We start from the raw sequence: 20,025 nt of genomic DNA on the forward strand, positions 1-20,025 counted from the left end.
CAATAGTAGATATTTATCATTATCATGCTTACAACTAATCAGGATCTGTAGAAAGTGGGGCATTAAATGGTTAAATACATTTGCAAACAGACTAGCATATTTTCCATACGCGATTTTTGAATAGAAATTAAGAAAAAAAACCGCAGTCAGGTTAATTTTTCATATGCATTTTTGGCATACTCTACATGTGTAACATACCCACCTGTTCAACCATACAGGCACCCAGGATAATTCTGTTACAGCTGGTTTGCACTAGGATTAGAGGCTCCTTGCATTAGGTTGTAGATGTAGATATGGTTTCTGTAGTGATGAGGCAGACTGCAGAGATCTATTGGCTGCTGGCTTTGTAAATTTCATTCAGTTTGGTCCAATAGCAGAAGGAGAGAGTGGTACAGCCTGGACCTCTCTCCCTCCTCAATCTCTCTTTTTCTTGCAGATCAGTCTCTCTCCCTGTCTCTGTCTCTCTACATAGGCAATCAGAGCTCTTACTCAGACATACACAACTCTTCTTTTCTTGCTCGGTTTGTAATGCATTTTGTTCCTGAATGTAGGTCATTTACAACAGAAAGCACCAATTTCCTCCAAACCATTGTTTTTTTGGGTGGTCTTTGCATTCCTTTGGACAAGAAAATTTCCTTGGATTGCCAAAAGGAGAGGAGCCTGGATTGATTATACCCTCCTGTATCATGCTCAGTTAGGATTCCCTGGAAGAACCTGGCTGTGTATAAAGGACACTTAAAGCAGATGCAGCTTTCCCCCGACTAAGGTAGGTGCTAATTTCAGATACTCCTCTATGAGTTCTTTTTTTTAAACCTTTCCTTTTCTTAATATTTGGCTTGCAGTTTTTACCCTAGCAAAAGGTGACAGGCTCCACTGCGGTGCTCTGGCTTTCACTTTTTCCTGATATTTCTTCTTTTCTTTTTTTGGACAATACTTTCTGACGTGTCTCTCAGATAATGTAGTTATCTCAATGAGGTCCCTATGGGTGTATGTGTGGACATGTATGTGCATGTGTATGCATGCACAGCTACATGTATATCTGGACATATACATTTTATTTTGTCTCCAAAAAAAAAAACTGGAACGCCATCGGTTTGGAAGCATTTTGCTGCAATCAGCTATGTGAACGGCGCTGGGGGCTCTATGTGATGTGTTTACAAAGTAGCTCTGCCTTACATACAAATAAACAGAAGAGTGTGGAGGAGAAAGGGGAAAAAATATCTGCAGTACAGGGAGAGAAAAAGCAAAGCTCCAATTTTCTGCAAATCGGGAGATGAGAGATGAAGAAATAAGGAGCACTTCATGAAACTGTGAGCGTCTGGGTGCTTTTCCCCTTCTTTCTTCTCTAAGGAAACTGTAAACCAACACGTCCTGGGTTTTTTGGTTAACCAAAAAGGAAAAAAAAAAGAGGAAAAAAAAAGCAGCCTTGGCTTGTGTTGCATTAAGCAATTCATCTTTTTCCCCCCTTCATCTGCTGGGCTCTGGTAAAATGACGGCTTGTGTGATGCATGGAATAACGCACGTGATTGATTAGAAACTGGCATTTCGTGTTCGGTTTTACTGGGAAAAGAGATCGTGCTGTGCAAAATACCTCGGGGGTAAAAATTAAAATTCGGTAGCATATCGCTACCTCTGCAAAGCGGAGGAGAGAGGGCAGCGTGGGCTTTTTCTATTCATTTTTTTCCGGGGGTCGAAATATGCTGGGGGATGGGGAACAGCGGGGGCGCCGGGTGGGTGGTGAGGAGAGGGGTTGGGGGGCGGGGAAGGAAACCGGTGGTTTTGTTTCTTCCGGAGTCTCTCAGAACCACTTGGGTCTGAGGGTAGATGCAGCTGCTGCTTCTACCCAAAACACAATTTCGAACCTCAGGAGGAAGAGAAAAGTTGGAAAATGCAGAGAGCGGCCCCTGGTTCCGGCACCCTGGCCTTTGGAACAAGCTGTGCCAGTACTGCCCCGTCTCTGGGTCAGGGTCTCTGATGCCCTCCTAGGAACCTCGGGTCTGACCCACCCCGACTCCTGCTCTAGAAGGGTCTGGAGTTTTGACCCCCCCCACCTCCATAGCTCTTAAAAGCAAAACAGAATCCTAAACTCCAAAGCGCCATTCCCTCTCGTCCCCCACCGGCCTCCCCAGGGGAAAAAATAATTCCCACTGTAATTGCTCTTTACTTCCCTCCAACCCCACCGTTTGGACCCCTACCCCCACTCCGGTTTAATCTGCAGGGCTGATGGCCAAATCTACTAAACCCGCAGCCTTGGGGGGAGGAAGAAAGGTGAGGTGCAGTGTGGGGCCCCCGAGAAGCTGGTGAACTTGTGCTAGTTCCCCTGCCCCTCCCCCCTTCCAAGCCATTCCCAACGTCAGACCTGTTTCATTACTGCCCACCTCCAGATAGGGTTCCCGGACCTGCAGAACAGCGGGTGGGTACTGAGCGGTGGGGAGTTAGGAGTTGAGCGAAGGGGTGGGGGTTGGAGGAGGGAGTCGGAGCCCTGGTAATAGGAAAGAGGGGGGAGGGGAGAAGGTGGGCTTGCAGCCGCAACGCGTGAGAAATATGGGGGGGGGGGGGATGGACGAGAGAGCTAGGAGTTGCTCTCCCCACCCCCTGGTTCTGTCCTGATTCCCACCCCCATTCTCCCTTTGACTCCCCCATAGACTCTCCCTCCCCCCACCCTCCATTCATTGCAAGGACTATGCTGGTTCTGGCTCCAGACAAGACAAGATCTTTCAGTCTTCCCTACCAACAGTTTAGCCGCCTTCACAGCAGCAAGCCCTGATCCAGCCCCTTCCCTAAGCAAGGGCTCTGCGGCTCCCAAAGCAGGTGGGATGCTACCCCCCAGCGCGCGGCCAAGGAGCTCTGGGTATCTCCATCTCCAAAGCCCGCCACACTTGAGAGCCATGGCTTAGACCCCTGTTCTCGAGGAGGCATTGGAACCTGTGGTCCGGAGACTTTCTTCTCCTCCATCTCGGGGCCCTTGATCCAACCAAGTTCTCTGGGAATGGATGGATGCCCCTCTCCAGAGCATTCAGTTTTCCCAGACTAGTGCTGCCTGACCACCTACCACTGCAACGATCTCTCAGTGTCCTGGGTGTCCCTGTTTTAACACTTTCTGGAAAGACCCGCAGGTGGTGGGGTCCTGAGGGAGACAGACCATGTTTGATGTATTATTGGAATGATGATGGTGGTGATGATGATGATGAGCCGAAGGTCTCAGACAGTTAAAGGGAGGCTGAGAGACCGAGGGCTTGTGGTGGAAGGTAATGGGGTAGGAGCGGGGAGGTGGGGCGACAAGGGAGTAATGGGAGTAAAAGATCCCCGCGTCAACTGGTCAGCTGGTTATTTATGGCATCTTAATTGTCTTAATCCAAATGAATAAAATAAAGTGGGTGGGCTCTTCTAAAAAAAACAATTTAAATCATATGTGGGCTCAAGTTGAAAAAATGGGGGGTAGTTGGAGGCTATTGAAATGAGCAGGTGCTGTTCTTGCAAGAAGAAGCCACAAGGTGGTAGTATGGATTCTTCTTTCTGAATTTTATTTTATTTCATTATTTGGTCAGTTTGGGGGGAAAAGGTTTTTATATGCTCATATCCTGTATTCTTTAAAGGATATATAACAGTCAGATTTTTAAAACACCGGAAACATTTTCTGAACAGTTTTCTGTGTCGAGAGAATAGTTTCCTTATTCTAATTTAGCATTTGCTAAGATTTAAGGGGAGGGGAAGTAAAGGAAAGGAAAGTTTCGAGTTAAATTTGTTTATCCTGATGTAAGAGAAATGGAAGAATCCAAATGCAGTGGTGAAATAGAGAAAGCATTAAAGAACATGCACAAGAAATAGAAAAAAATGTGTCTTTTGGATACTTTGAATTTAAGTGGGCTGATTTTGGTGATGCAGTTGCTTATCAGCCTACTGCCTGATTTTCCTTGAGGTGTGCAGCTTTCATGGAGTAGCAGAGTTGTAATGATTATGAAATGAAAAAAAAAAATCTAACTTAAAAAAGGTTTAGTTCATTACCTTTAGTTATTTTCCTTTTGAAAAGAAATCTAACAAACATGTTCTCTTCAAATACACTGAGAGGATTTCCGTATGTAGAAAGAGGAAGAAGGTTGGAGGACAAAGGTACATGGATGAATTAATTTCTTGTTTCCAGAAAATCTCTGGAGCTTCCATTTACCCCAGCATTAAGGCCATCAGTGTTACATTAACTTCCTTGCTAATACAAATGTTCTCAAATTAAAAATTCAGTAACATGCGACCCATGGAAAATGCAAATAGATAACTGCTATTAGATATTTTAATACCTTATCTTACCAGTCATGTAAGTAAATAATTTGGGGCACCATAGCAAGCTGATAATTACTTCATCAGTTTTAACTCAGTGAATAAAAAAAAAAATCAGAGCTTTGCCTTTTATAAAGGGAATTGATCATAAATTTAGTCTTAATTTTTATTGCTTTTTATATGAACATCATTAGTCTTTGGTACTTTCATTAAGTCTCTGGGTATTTTCTTTGATGGCAGAAATGTTTTCCTTTGTATTTTTTTTAAAGAGATACTGTTGCATGTATACTGGACTTAAATGTAATACTAGGTAATTACCAACTAAATCTGAAAGCAGTAAAATGTACTTTATAGGTGACCTATTGCTTTATAATATTTGCAAAGAATTTTGATGGTATTTAACTACTAAGTAAATATACTCTAAAGCACATAAAAGCTCATGTGCTTTAATTTGGAGTATTAATCCTTAGTACTTGAAGGCTTTTCCCATAAGTCTGGTTTTGGTTACATCTTTCCCACTCCATTTTTTTCTTTAGTCTTAGTTTTTGGGGAAGGAGGAGGCAGATACTATCACCACTCAAAATAACTCCACCCCTGTTAGATTTACGTTATGCAATTCACAGAATTATAAATTTTAAAGTATCTATTTAGGAATGTCTTTTAGACTAGTTAGAGTTTCTCTGTATTAATTCCTGGATAATGACCAAGAGCTAATGAGATGACCACTCAGAAATAAACAATGATGTTTCTTTTGTTGTTTTTTAACATTCTATCATTTTAAGTAGTCATAAAGAAAATTATGCATGATTACAGTAACAGTGTTTAAAAAGCATAGTCATAAAAATGCTTATTCCAACAAAATGTCAGGAAAACATATTGTGAGACCCTTAAAACATTTCTGTTGGATATTTTTTTTAAAAAATGATTCTTTAGTTGGGTTTATGAAAATGCTTAAAACCAACATACTGAGGTGTGACTCCAGTATTGGAAGGTAGACTGGACACATATTCAAAGATTATCTAAATTATGTTTAGGTAGGAGAGAGTACCTTTTCAAGGACTATGGTACATGTATTTGTTTTCATAATGAGAGGAAAAAAAGTTTTCAAAGTGGTTTAAATGATTTACCTATTTACTGTGGTATTCTTTGAGTGATGATAATTGATGTGTGGCAGTAGGTAAATTAACTCTAGTACAGATCAGTGGGAATATGTGTCTATAGGTTATGTGGTTCAGTTGGCTATGATATGTGTAAATGTATACATGGATAGATAGAGACATAGATAGATGGATGGATGAATGGAGGGATGGATGGATGGAGGGATGGATGGATGGATGGATGGATGGAGAGTAGATTTTTTTTGGCCTGCTCACATCACAGGCAGAAGTTATGATGTCCACTTAATTAGATGATGAAAATCAGGAAAAAAGCTACATGATCTGGAGTATTAATAAGCCAGTTTACATAGAAACAGGCTGTTATGTTCCTCAGCAATATTCATTTACTGAATATTTTCTGGTTTCGTCAGTTTCTGAGTACAACCCACATTTGGTCTTTCAAAGGTCCATCCACATGGTTCACTGATAAGTGAATGACAAAACAGATATTTATCGGGAGAGTGAGTAGGGTGAGTTTGGGGTGTGTTTATACCATAAGAAACAAAAAACTGCTTAGAGTTTACAAGTTGTTCCATATGATGACAATGAATAAATATAGAAGAGAAGGATCTGTTTCTGATGTAGCCTGAATTTCTTAAGCTCACTTGAACTTAAATCTGAAGGGAAAAAAAGAATAAACAATAAAACTAGTCCGTAAACATTAAGTTGGCCATGGTCCGCATAGGTCACTATGGGAAACTAAACTCAAAATGTAGCTTGTTTTTTCTTGTCATTGTTCAGCTGAGGTGTACTCGGTTGATGTTTGCAAAACTTTTATAAACATTTGCTCTAGTTACTGAATCAGTGTGAAGTGTGTGTGTATAAAGCTGACAGCAAAATAAAAATGTATAATGTTATTAGCAAAAAGTGATACTTAACACATCTACATTTTATAATCATAGAAGACAGAGATGGGAAGAGATTACAAGTGCTAATTAGTTGAGGGTTAAAATTCAAGGAGATAAATTTTTATTTTAAGATGGTGCGAATGAGGTCTGACATGTGACTTAACAGCTCCTTCCAAATGTGTGGAAATGACCCCAATGTTTTGTTTGGGTTGTTGTATTTAAAATAAACTTTATGTAAACAGTGATATGTGACATCAGCAAAGTGTTAGAGTTCTGATAAAAATAGTGAAAAGTTGCTAGTGATGGCCACCTAGAGGATTTCAGTTCTTTTCTCAGTTTTACTCAAAATTTTAGTTCCTTTGCATTGAAAAATGTCTTAAAATATTTAGGAATATTCAATTCATATTATATCATATTTTTTTTGCAAGGTCAACATTCATAACTAAGATACTATTTTAATACCACTCTCCATATTTTCCCCTTTAGGCTTTTTTGAAACTCTATTTTCCAAAAATGCAATCCATTTTAAGTAAGAATAATTCTGTTTTGTTAAAATCCATAGACATGTGATTTTACATATGAACAGTATAATTACATAGTGTATAGGACAACCAGATCCGCTTGAATGAAAGAAGACCAGGATTCACATATTGGTTATCTGAACATGGGCAAATTAGTAAACCTTTTAGTTCCCCAGAAGAGTCTTTAAGATTTTAAGTTATGGATGAGTTGATGATTTGACTTAGTAGAGGGACTTTGCACATCAAGAGTTTCCTATTACTGAAATCTAAATGTGTAATTTATTTGTCTATATTTGTGTATATTATTTCTATTTGTACGGAAAATACCTATAGACATTCATATACATTTCATACATACATGTGTATGTGTGTGTGTGTGTGTGTGTGTGTGTGGCTCATTTCCCCTTTGAGTTGCATTGTTTAATTGTTTCAGTTGTGTCTGACTCTGAGGTGCATTACTTGATGAGATTTGAGAAGTTTCAAAGAAAATTATGATAAATAAAACTGGTATTAAGGTCTAGTATAAAAGAAGCAGCATAATCAGTTAAGCAACAAGCATTTGTTAAACACTTATTAAATACCTCTGCTAAGAGCCAGAGATACCAAGAAAGGGAGGAAAAAAATCCCTTCCTTTAAGCTTACATTCTCTTGAGGTTGATAATGTATTTAAGATGATTGATTACTTTAATCAAATTAAAATTTAAAAATTTTTGATTTTCTCTTTTTATCATGATTATACTCTGAATTTTTATAAAGTATCATTTCTTAATATTTAACATTTCATTGTGAATTACATGCATATAAAGAAATCTACTGTAGTACTTAAAGTACCATTTCAGAGTACTAGAAGTTAGTAAAAGAACAGTCTCAAGAGTCAAGAAATCTATAGAAAGACATTTTTTTCTTTCCCAGAGTTTTCTATCCCCAAAGATGATCCTATGTGTTATGAAGAATAAAAATAGGTTTGTGTTTTGAAAATATATTTTCAATATGAATGGAAATAAATAGCCCTCTGTTCCCTGGAGCATACTGCAGATATTTATAAATATCCTATAGGATATTAGAAATAGAGTTTGAAGGAGCCTTCTATATAGTCTAGTTTAGTGTCTTTATTTTAACTTTTTAACTTACGGTACGTGTTGTTAGTAGGAGAGAGGAGTTTTGGACTAAGATCCTGTACGTACAGTCATGCCTCTTTCCAATATACCTGATTGTTTACACTTGCCACCCTGACTTCTTGCAAAAATGATATTATAACCTAAAGGCAAAAGTAATTGCCTTTTTGAGAAATACATTTTTCTCCATATTTGTTCATTTTTTTATTTATTTGCTTGTTTTTCCTTAGAATAATGCAATTTAAAAGTTCTAAGTTCATAAAATTTGAGAGAAGAAACTTTAGAAAATATCTGGTCCAATCAATTCCCTCATTTTACAGATGAGTAAACTGAGAGACTAAGGGATTTGTCCAAGGTCACATTGAATGTGAAAGAGGTAGGATCTGAAATGAGGTTTCAGAATCAAAGGATCTTCAGATTCCAAGGAGAATTTGTATTAAATTAATGAGTATTTGCTAAGCTCTTACTGTGTCAAACACTGTTCTAAGCACAGAGGTCATCATGGTGTTTTGTTGTTGTTGTTCAGTTGTTTTTCAGTTGTGTCTGACGCTTCTTGATTCTATTTGGGGTTTTCTTGGCAGAAATAGTGGAATGGTTTGCCCATTTCTTTTTTCAGTTCATTTTAAGTATAAGGAGGGCAGCTAGGTGGTGCAGTGGATAGAGCACCAGTGCAAGAGTCATGAGGACCTGAGTTCAAATCTCACCTCACTTGGCACTTGGCACTTACTAGCTGTGTGACCTTGGGCAAGTCACTTAACCCCAATTGCCTCATCCTGGGTCATCTCCAGTCATCCTGATGAATATCTGGTCACTGGATTCAGATGGCTTTGGAGGAGAAGTGAGGCTGGTGACCTGCCCAGCCCTCCCTCACTCAAAACAAAGTCAAGTGCAAGTCATGTCATTATTTCTCTGATGGCATGGTCTTCTTCGGCAACAAAGGAAAGAGACACACAAAAAATTCTTAAGTATAAGGAAACTGAGGCAAATGGGGTCAAGTAACTTGCCCAGGATCTCACACAGCTGCTAGGTGTCTGAGGCCAGATTTGAGCTAAGGAAGATGAGTCTTTCTGACTCAAGGTCAGACAGTCTATCCATTGTATCATCTAGCTGCCCCATAGAACACAGTAAAAATATAGGTTATATCTAGGGATATGGTGTCAATAACCTGAAAGCAAGTATTTGCTTTTTCTAAATTTATTTTCATTATTCTCTTTTCTAAATTCAATGACAACTTTTAAAAAATAGATATTGCCAATTGTATTGTTTTGTGATGAATTAACATTATACACACAAGATTTTTAAAAAGTCTGTCTCTTTTAACCTCTCTGTACCTCCTCTGGGGAGGAATGTTCATTGAGATCCCTGTGAACTCCAAATCCTGTGTTCAGGTGTGGGATGTATTAGATATACCCTTTCCCTTTTGCTTGGCCTATCATAGGAACCTAACGAATTCTCACTGATTGATAGCAATACTAAGCTTCAGAAGTTTTGGACTTAGAAAGACCTAGACTGTTAAGGCAACTGCATAGTCTATTGGCTCTAAAACAATGAGGCAAAAATAATTTCCTCCTTGAGAAATATATTTTGAACATCATGAGCACCAAAATGCAGAATATCAGCTTTCATGCAGCTTCCCAAATGGACAACTTAAAAAGGTAGTCTCCATCTACAAAACTTCATCACTGGACACAATTTTATTTACCTCTAGTGCCAAAAACTCTGTATTTGGAGATCCTTTATAAAACAAAATGTTTGTGTGAAAGAATGGAGTGAGCAAAGGATAGTCAGAAACTGCAAGTTTGATAGATTTTTCTGTTTTACCTGCATTGTCTCTTTTAGGTTGAGTATAACGCTAACTCATTCATACTCTACATTCTGTATGCAATTGAAAAAATCTGTTAAGTGCAGCAAGCATACATGAACATAGGATTTATTGTCCTACTGTGTAAATAACTCTTCCCATGTGCACAATGCACTATGATTATGAGTGATAAGGAAGTTATAAACCTAAATGTGTGGTAAGCAGCTTAACTATGGAAGTAATAATAACAATATATGTTCTTAAGGAACTTAAAGTAGGGAAGATATAAAACATATCCAAAAGGCATATATTAAAAATAAATACTTCCTCCCTCTCTCTCCTTTCCTTACTCCCTTCCTTCTTTCTTTTTTTCTTCTTTTTGTGGAATACTGTGGGAATCTGATGATTACCTAACATTTCTGTGGGAAAATGTGTTCTGCAATGTTCAGAGAAAAGGCAAAATGGTAGCTAGAATGCTTATGTTCTGTCACCTGATTTGAGAAAAGTATGTCTCTCCCTGTACATATTTCCTTGCCATAACACAGTGATCCCTGGCCAGCGTCTCAACAGTGAAAAGGAATTTTACAAACTTGGAGAATTCTCTGTCTCTGAGAATCCAGAACCCCTTTACCAAACCCACTTTGAACTCTTTTATCCCTTTCAGGGGGAAAGGTATTCAGTCAGACATTGATGTTATTAAGTCATATGTTTTTAAGTCAGAGAACCTTTGTAGGCTCTTCATTTGATAGTCTCTTTGAGGCTATTTTTGTTTCTTTTTCATTTTCAGCAGCAAAAGAATTCGAATCATGGGGAAATAGGAGAGATTTAAAAGTGGGGAAGGGAATAGAAGTTATATAGAGATAAGTCAAGATAAGAAAATAGAGATGGAAAGAAATGTGGTGTAGGAAAAAACTGTTCTCAAGTAAAGTAAACTGGTTTCCATATACCATATTTCTAAGCCTAACTAAATTAAAAAAATGTTTCAAAAATACTTTGTGTTCTTCAGGGTTCCTAGGGATCAAAGAGTGTAATTGGAAAATAAAACCTCAAATACAAATTATTCATATGGTGAATAATCCATATATAATGAAACTGCAAAATAGTAAGATTGACACATACATGCATACGTATGTTAGCACTGGTCTCATTATTTATAGGCAACGCAGCCTCATACAAAACATATCTATGGTTAAATCAATTGACAGTCATAGTCAGTGATCATTTCTAAGGATGAAAATTAATATACTTTATTCTAAAATTTTAAAGTCTAAGATTGTTATACAAATGCATATACATAATGGTTATACATACATATAAAAGAAATATACTCTTTATTTCTTCATTGTGTTCATCCATTTTTTTGAGTTTTCTGAGTCCATTTAGTTAGACTTAACAATATTTGTTTTAGATAGTGTCATAAATATGGTCTAATACTAAAAGTTAGGTATTGATTTATTTATAGTAATATCCCAAGACAAAATTGTTCATTGTGAATCTTTCTAACCAAGTTGACTTTGTTAGCATGGTGACTCTGGAAAATTAGTAAAGGATGTTGCTGAATAGTAGGAAGAAAAGTCTGATATCTGAAATATGAATCACATTGTTAAGTCAATAAGTTTTTTAAAGTGACTACCATGTTGGCATCTACACATATGATCTTTATTATTGTTGTGTTAATCTTTTAATTGCCTTATGATAGCATAGGGTGTCCTAGTGGGATTTTTATTTACTTGGTAGCTCTGATTCCAAGACTCATGAAATACTGATGTTATGCCACCCATCTTGGTGTTATTAGAATACTCTGATGAACAGTGGGGAAAATCATGAATGTTATACATACTAGGAATTGTTAAGTTCAGTTAGACTCTTATTTAGTGTAGAGTAATGGACATACGCTGAAATTGGAAAATCTGCATCCAATATGTTTTCTTGCTATTAGCTAGCTAGTCTAAGATGTCTCATATGTTAAATGGGCATTAGACTAGATTTCCAAAGTTTCTTGTAGCTTAAAAATTCTGTGATCATGCGCCTATATACTAAGCAACAAGCTTTGGATCCGAAGGATTTCATGTATACCTCCTTCTGTAAATGAGGAACATAGCTTACTAACTGATTAAATGTGACTGAGGGCATCATAATAAAACACCTATAAAATACTTTCATTGAAATAATACACTGAACACTTCTGTAGTCACACCAGATCATCTCTAATTTAATTTGATTAGTAAAATATATTTCTTTCATGTGACTGCCTTGTGCCAAATCGTTATCAAAGTACTATTGCCAACAATATTTTTTCTAAATTTCAGAAACATATTCCTTTTGTTAAATTCTTTTGTCTGTTCTTTTTCTCACAAATTCATATTTGTTTTCTTGCCTTCTGCAAGATCATTCTTAAGCCCCTCCCTTTTTAAAAAACTGATTTCCCATATTCCTCATCTTCTTAAATTTGCTGAACTTAAATTTGCCATCGAACTTGTCTATTTTCAATTTGTGTATGCTTTCTTCCTGATGGTGGTTCACATAAACACCTTTATTTAGTCTTTGTTGAGTTGTCTTTCCAAACCATAACTTGGTATTAAAGCATTTCAAAATATACAAGTAAGTCTAGAATTAAAGATCTCATTAAATTAATCAAACTCTGCCTTTTTTTATCTATAATATTATTTGTCTGGAGAGTTAAAGAGATAGAGAACAGAAGGTAGAGTCAGGAAGATCTAAATTCAAGTACTTCTCTGACACATACTGGCTTTGTGATTCTGGGTTAACCTCTTAATGGCCCAGATAGCAAGTGATAGATTAATTAATGATGTGCATTTGCTTCAGTGGAATGAGTTACCATTCTGAAAAAAATCACAGGTTTGAACCGAATATATTCAACTACTTTAATTTCTGGTCATTCTTGTTAATGGCAATGTAAAGAATTGTTATTAATGACAATCACTCTTATTAATGGCAATCTAAGGAATTCAACCATTTTTCTCCACAGTGTATCAAATATTCCCTACTCCTCAATCATCAGGTCATGTATGAAACCCACTAATGTAAATATTCCACCTAGGGAAGAAAGTTCGTGTGTGTGTGTGTGTGTGTGTGTGTGTGTGTTAACCTATGATTTAATGTGTGTAGGGAACTCTTCTTGAAATCCCTCCATCATTGCAGACCAGCAATTTTGAGGATTAAGATTAAGTAACCCCCATACTTTCAAGCACTGCATGGGTCAAAGGCAGTGATGTGCTGTAGCCCCTCAAACCTGCTAGTGAGTGACAATGGTCAAATTTTCAGTGTTTTGGCAAATGTTACAAATCAGGATCTGAGAGAAAAATGTTAATTCTGTGGATTAAATTTAACAGTGTGTCTTGTTTACATTTCCCCTACTGAGATCTGATTATTAAACATTTACCATCACACTCTTAAGGCATAATTTGAACCCAGATCTTCCCCACCCTAAGGCTGGCTATCTCTCCAAAATATCTCCTTGTTTATCCCAGAAAACTCTAAAATGCTATGCAGCTTGTGCTACACTGCCTCCAATCAGTTTTCTCCTTGTTTCACTCAGCTAATTTGGTGCTACCAGTCTCTGTGGCTCTACTTTATTCTCATATGAAGAAGAAACTAACAGGATATAACTGAAGTATACATTTTGTAAATTTGAAAATTTTAATATGAATCCAGTTCCTCTCATAAATTTTTTACATAATTGATTTCCTATAGGCCTTATTAAGAATTAATTATTCTTAACATTTTATCTTTAAAGAAAGCTTTTGTTTCCCATTGTGTTTCAAGGTGAAGATGAATCATCCTGTAGTAAAAAAGAGATAAAATATTGAAAACTGAAGGCACAACTTAAAATAATGCAAACAAACAATTACTTTTTTTTTTTTTACTAGTCCTGTGATTTTATTAGCATGGTATACTCTTGGTGAGAAATCTGTTAATGCAGATTTGTCCTTGACCTCCATCTTACAGCCTTAGTAAGTTTCATGTGGCACTGCAAGTGTCCCATAGCATGTGTTAGAAGTAAGATTTAATCCCAGTTTTCCTGACTACAAGGCCAATTCAAATACATCAGTGGTCTCCAAACTCTTTTGATAATGAACCTCTGTCAGTAACCACTTTTGAGTATTCACCCTCAACATATGTGTACCTACTGCAGAGATTCTTAACTGGGGTCTGTGAACTTATTTAGACAAAATATTTTGGTGATTTTATTTTAACGCTATTACTTTCCTTCATATTTTATTTAATGCATTTATAAACATTCTGATAAAGGGTCCATAGGTTTCACCAGAGTGAAAGCTTTCTCTAGAAAGGTATGGCACAAACGATGTTAAGAATTCCTGATTTAGAGCTGATCTTGGAATCATGAAGACTTGGATTCAAGTCCAACCTATGATATATATACAGGCTGTATGACCCTGGACATGTTACTTAACATCTCAGTGTTTAGGCAACCCTTTAAGACCAGAGCTGTCAAACTTCAAAACAAAACAAAACAATAGGTCACTAACCTGCACATGAAGAAAGAGCCCTGTTGGAGGCATATTGACTGTTAGTTCAGTTTTTCAGTCATGTTGGACTCTTTGTGATGTCATTTGGGGTTTTCTTGGCAAAAAATACTGGATTGGTTTGCCATTTCCTTCATTTTACAGATTGGGAAACTAAGGCAAGCAAGTTTAAGTGACTTGCCCAGGGCCACATAGCTAGTAAATTCTGAAGTCAAATTTGAACTGAGATCTTCCTGACTCCAGGCCCTGTGCTTTATCCATTGCCTCACTTAGTTGTCCCATATTGACTTAGAAAACCACATATTGGCATTCTCTGTGTTCTATTACATTTTAAATTATTTTGTTAAATATTTCCTAATAGTATTTTATTTTCTTTTGAGTCACTATACATCATGTTTAACACTTTTCCTCTAAGAGTCTCAATTGCAGAGATGTCAACCTGTGTAGGTAGGAGTTTCCTCAACCAGTGAGTTAATTCCCTCTTTCAGTGAAAGCACAGATCCAATCCCTATCTTATATTATATACGTGTAATATCATACTAATTCACTTTGTGTACCATAAGACATAAACAAAAATTTAAATGAAAAATATGAAAGAAATGCTATTTAAAGTAATTATTTTATTTATAAATTCTAAAACCACTAATGAAAACATCAGTAATAATCCTTATTGATTTAGATTATTATAGTTTAATATTAAGCTTGTCATAAGCAGTAATAACTATTACTTAAGCTCAATAAAAAATTTCATTACTTTTAATAATTTTGATTTAACACTTTGAGATACAGCAATCCATCATTTTGTCTGAGGGTAATGAATAGGGCCATTGTATTCTCCTTTGTGTTGTGACAATGTTTCCCTTAGAATACTTAACTTATATATCATATGTGGTTTCCTGATGTACACATTGAGGATGTCAGTGTTAATATGTATACTAAACATTAGAAAAGATTAATTTCTCTTTAAAATGAATGTTTTTAAATCAGCATGTATAATTTATTTTCCCCAAATGTTTCTGGGTACCAATCATTCCTTATTCTTGTTCTCTTAATCAGCAGTACTTGATTTGCTATAAACAAACAGTGGGAGCTAGATGATATTTGGTCCTTGATATCTGCAGGTAGGGAGCTCAAGGTTTATGGAATAGCTTTCCATTTACTTCAGGTTATTGGAATTCAAGGCCAGAAAGTGTGATTGATTGGAATGAGGTTCTTTTTATTTATTGTGTCATCATTTGAAACTTAGAGGTAGGCATATTGGACTATGTGACCAGGAAGTCAGAAATCACATCGGACTGGTCCTGATGACCCTGGTCCTGGCTATTTTCCGATTCCAGCTGCCACATTTACCCAGAATACTCGGGTCAGTTCATGAAGATATTGGATCATACAATCCACACAGAAATAAAGGAGCTCTGTTTAGGATATGAACCTTCAGTATACCACATTTTTTCCAACATAAAATGAGTGTGAGAAGTTACCTTCATTGCTTAACGGGACACTGAAATTTATCTTAAGTGATTTTCTATCTTCTTTTTCTGTTTAATAATATCCATTCGAGTTAGAAACTGCCTTTATTTAAAAAATAATAATTTCCCCTTTCCTTGTTCTCTTCTTCATAGGTTTTCATATCATTACCCTCTAGTTAGCATTTAATTAGCTAGTTAGCTAGCTTTAGTCATCTAGCTAGCTCTCCACAACTTAGCCCCAACCTATCTTTCCAGGCTTGTTTTCTTCATGTACTCTTTGGTCTATGCAAACTGGTCTTCTTAGTGTTTCTCAAATATTCTGTCAGCCATCTTCAGGTCTTTACATTGGTTGTCCCCATTGCCCAGAATGCACTCCTTCATCTTTCTGCCTCTTAGATTCCTTAGGCTCCTTCAAGGTTCAATTCCACGGCCACCTTCTACAAGAAAATTATTTTTTTCATATTCCTATGTGGATGCATGTTTCTCTTAACAGAATTTAAACCTTTTGAAGACAGACTTGTCATTGCTTTTGAGTTCCTGTATTCCAGTATAGTGCCTAGCATATATATCAATGAAAAAATTAATGTGTATTTTCTGAGTGATTGATTGTCATCTTCCATAAGCTCCCGACACCCAGAACCCTGGCCTGGTTCCTCTGAGCAGTCATCGCCAAGAATCCTATATGCATTAATCTCTACTGTTTCAACTTCTGTCATTACTGCCTTTATAGCCCCCACTATAATGATCTGGTCTAAGCTTAGCTTGGTGTGCTGCAGCCTTGGCTGTTCTAGTGCCCTTGGGCCCACACTTCTCCTGTATCTGTGTTATTACCATAGCTACTCAGTCTTTGGAGGGAATTGCAGAGGGACACAGTGACCAGATGCCTCTTCTGATGTGCTCCATGCACCCCTCTACTTCCTTATTTCTTGCCTTTCACCTTTTAAACCCCAGAGTCCTTGGTCCTACCACCTCAGCCTCTGCCACAGCTGCCTATTGTAACTCATAACCAGCCAAGTCCTGTCCGCTGACGTAACTATAGGTTCCAGTAAGATATTACCATTGTCCCAACTTTAATCCTCTTTAAAATTTTTAAAAAATAAATATTGTTCCTAATTGGAAGGGATGTTGTCAGATAGTTAGAAAATGAAAATGAAGCCTGCCTCAGTGTCCAATGTCTCTTCTTTCCAACTCCTGGAGAGAAAGGAGGGAAAGAGGAGTTGGCAGCCTATCCAGCTGATTGCTATACCAGCCACCCAGACAGATATACCTCCTCAAGAAACTGGCATGAGCCCTGGAGCCCATATTTTCTTTTTTCTGCATAATTTCCTTACCTCTGAGGTTCAAGAATAATACTGTAGAGATTACTGCATTGTATTCTGCTGCCTCTTAATCACTTCTAGACCCTTCAGAACTACATATTATTATGTTACCTGTTCAGATGTATGTTTTGATTTTAAAAATGATTATAAAATGAAATATAATATAAAAATGTTGTATTTGAGATAAGTATTATTAAATACTAAATAATATTGAGAGGAGGATTTTGTGAAATGTACTGGACAAATATCACCAACAGTAAATCAATCTAAGTTTTTGGATAAGCTCATTCCAATTCATTTTGATTATTGTTCACACAATAATATGCTAAAACTTACATCCTCTTGCTAAAAACGTGTTTCAAGGGCTAAATAAAAATTAAACTGTAAACAATTTGCATTCTATAATCCTTATCAATGTAAGATGTAAAGTGGAATAACTTGGTCTTGAAGTCAGGAAGGCTTGAATTCTTTTTTGTCCTTTGGAATTAAAGGACCTGGTTTTGAATCCTGCCTGTTGCTTACTGTGATCAAGTTGTTTGATCTCTATAGGCTTTAACTTCATCATCTGTAAAATAAGAGGACAGAGCTGGGTAGCTTCTAAGTTCCCTTCCGACTTTAGAGTCATTGTCTTTTCATTCATACTAGTATACAACCCAGGGCAGACCTCAGTGCTCCCAGGCAGCTCTCAAAAACTTTTAAATTGAAGAATGGGGTTTACTGGCATTGGTAGAGGGAGTGTCCTTATCAGGAATTCCCTATGATGATGGGTCCGCTCCCCTTCCCCAAGAAAACCCAATTCTAATGTATTGAATGCACTACTCCAAGATCAGCTGGTTTGATGGATAGGAAACTGGGGTTTGATCCAGGAAGAGCTCAGTTGCATCTTGCCTTTGACATAGTATGTGTGAGTCTGCACAAGTCACTCCTCTCTGTGCCTTAGCACATGTCCCTGGGACATATTTATTTAGTCACACAGAGTTACAGCAATTGCAGATTCTTTCAGTAATTCTGACAAATGTTACTGCTTGCAAAGGCATCATTTATTCTAGCTTTAAATCTGCACATCAATCCATGGAAAATGCTTAGCTTTACTCTCCTTCACATAAAGGAATATTTCTTGAAAAGAAAATAAGTGTGTACCTAGGGGTGGGGAGAATTGAGGGGAAGAAGATGCCTTTGCAACTCTCCATTTAAATGTACATCAGAGGCCTTTCTTTAAGAAGAAAAAAAAATGTTGTTTAATTTAGAGGAAGTGGAAGCATATAAGTACTCAGTATTCACAGATGCCTTGGGGCTTCCCTAAAGTAGGAAACCTAACACCATAGGCATTTTGTCACACTTATTTAGCTATCCCTGGTTTAAGATACTTACCCTGAAAAATCTGTCCATTCAAATTGTATCGCCAATGCTTCTTATCCTGTACGTTGAACTTGCCATTTGGTAGCTACTCACCACTGTGATTTTCCCCAATTACTCGTGTTCCTCAAGCATTTGGCACAGAGCACTGGCCAGTCATGCTAAGTGGCCAGTCTTGCCTGGTGCTAACCTGCACTAGAGCAAATCGGGATTGATGACAGCTTCTTTCAGTGCTCCAGTTTCTCAGAGGCCTCATCACTGACACATTTAGAAGCTACCAAGCCATAGAAGGTAAGGGGAAAGCCTGAATATTTGGGAAAATAGCATGTGGACATCTGTAGCTAGTGTTGACAGACTAGTGGAGGGTTTAATCACCCTAATGTATCTCCTGTTTCCTAATGATTATTATACCCTCTTATGTCTTATAGGCTCTCTGATGCAGGTTTGCTGGCATGTTGTCTTATCATTTCTTTGGCTCATGGACTTTATGAAAAGCTTTTTAATCTTTCAGTTTTTCTCACGTTATCATTTTTGTTTGTTTGTTTCATGATAATATACAGGCTGACAAATTCCTATCTCTGTGTCTTTGCTTGTACATACTTAATACTTACTAGCTGTGTGACTGGGCAAGTCACTTAAATTATCAGTGCCTCAGCTTCCTCATCTATCAAATGGGAATAGTAATAATAATGCCTACCTCATAGGGTTGTTGTGAGGCTCAAATGAGATAATAATCGTCACGTGTTTAGCACTGTGCCTGGCACAGAGTGCTTTATAAATGTTAGGTATTCTTGTTTTTATTTATTATTATCATTATTACTAGCATAGGAGAAATATTATATAACATTTTTTTGATCCATGAAAAGGAATCCATAAGAAGAGAAATTGTGTAATTGTAAAGTTAATGCAAAATTTGAAATCATAGGGGAGAAAAATCTAAAGGAATCCTTTACTCATACCCCACTCTGGAAAAAAGAATTAGACATTTTTAGAAAATATATAAGCCTAATATACATATAAATGTACATACATATATATATATATGTAGACACACATATATGTGTATGTATGTTTGTGTGTTACTTTATGAGCAAATAAGTTAAAAGTGAAATTTTATAATAGAGAACAAAATTGAGACTAGAAAACTAAGAAGAGAATATTGTGAGCAGAATATTATTAAGTTCTGACATCATAGGGTCAGTCAACTAGGAGTTAAGGACCTTAAGGACCATCTAATATAACTTTCATTTTACAGATCAAGAAACAGAACCACAGAGGTTAAGTGACATATGCAGAATTACATAAGTAGTGAAAGAGATGGATTTTAAATCCACTGCTCTTACTTCGGGTGTATTTCTCTTACAAAATGTACCACATTGCCTCTTCAAAAGAAAATACAAGATTTTTGTGCATATATTTCTCAGTTGTGAAATGTTTCTGAGGGGATTTTAGTGACTGACCTGAAATAACAGGGAATTTCTTCATTGACATTAAAATAACCATTTGTTTGCTGAATGATACTTTTAGGCTTAGGCCTTTGGAGTCTCTCACAATTTCTATTAAGAGCTATGTATTAAGGATAAAGCAAAGACCTACAGTAAATGATATTAAGGTATATTATAATTCAAATTTCCAGAGATAGCTTAATATCAACATACA

General features: G+C 36.8%; 1 protein-coding gene across 1 annotated transcript in view; it reads left to right on the forward strand.

Moving 5' to 3' along the window:
- Positions 1-679: 679 nt before the first annotated feature.
- LOC140506844 (neuroligin-4, X-linked) overlaps positions 680-20,025 on the forward strand; it is a 446,694-nt gene continuing 427,348 nt past the window's right edge. Inside the window, exon 1 of the mRNA XM_072614461.1 lies at positions 680-766. The gene's annotated coding sequence lies outside the window, so the exon portion shown is untranslated. The remainder of the gene's footprint in view (positions 767-20,025) is intronic.

Source organism: Notamacropus eugenii, chromosome 5, assembly GCF_028372415.1.
Source record: "Notamacropus eugenii isolate mMacEug1 chromosome 5, mMacEug1.pri_v2, whole genome shotgun sequence".
In the NCBI taxonomy this organism is placed as follows: Eukaryota; Metazoa; Chordata; class Mammalia; order Diprotodontia; family Macropodidae; genus Notamacropus; species Notamacropus eugenii.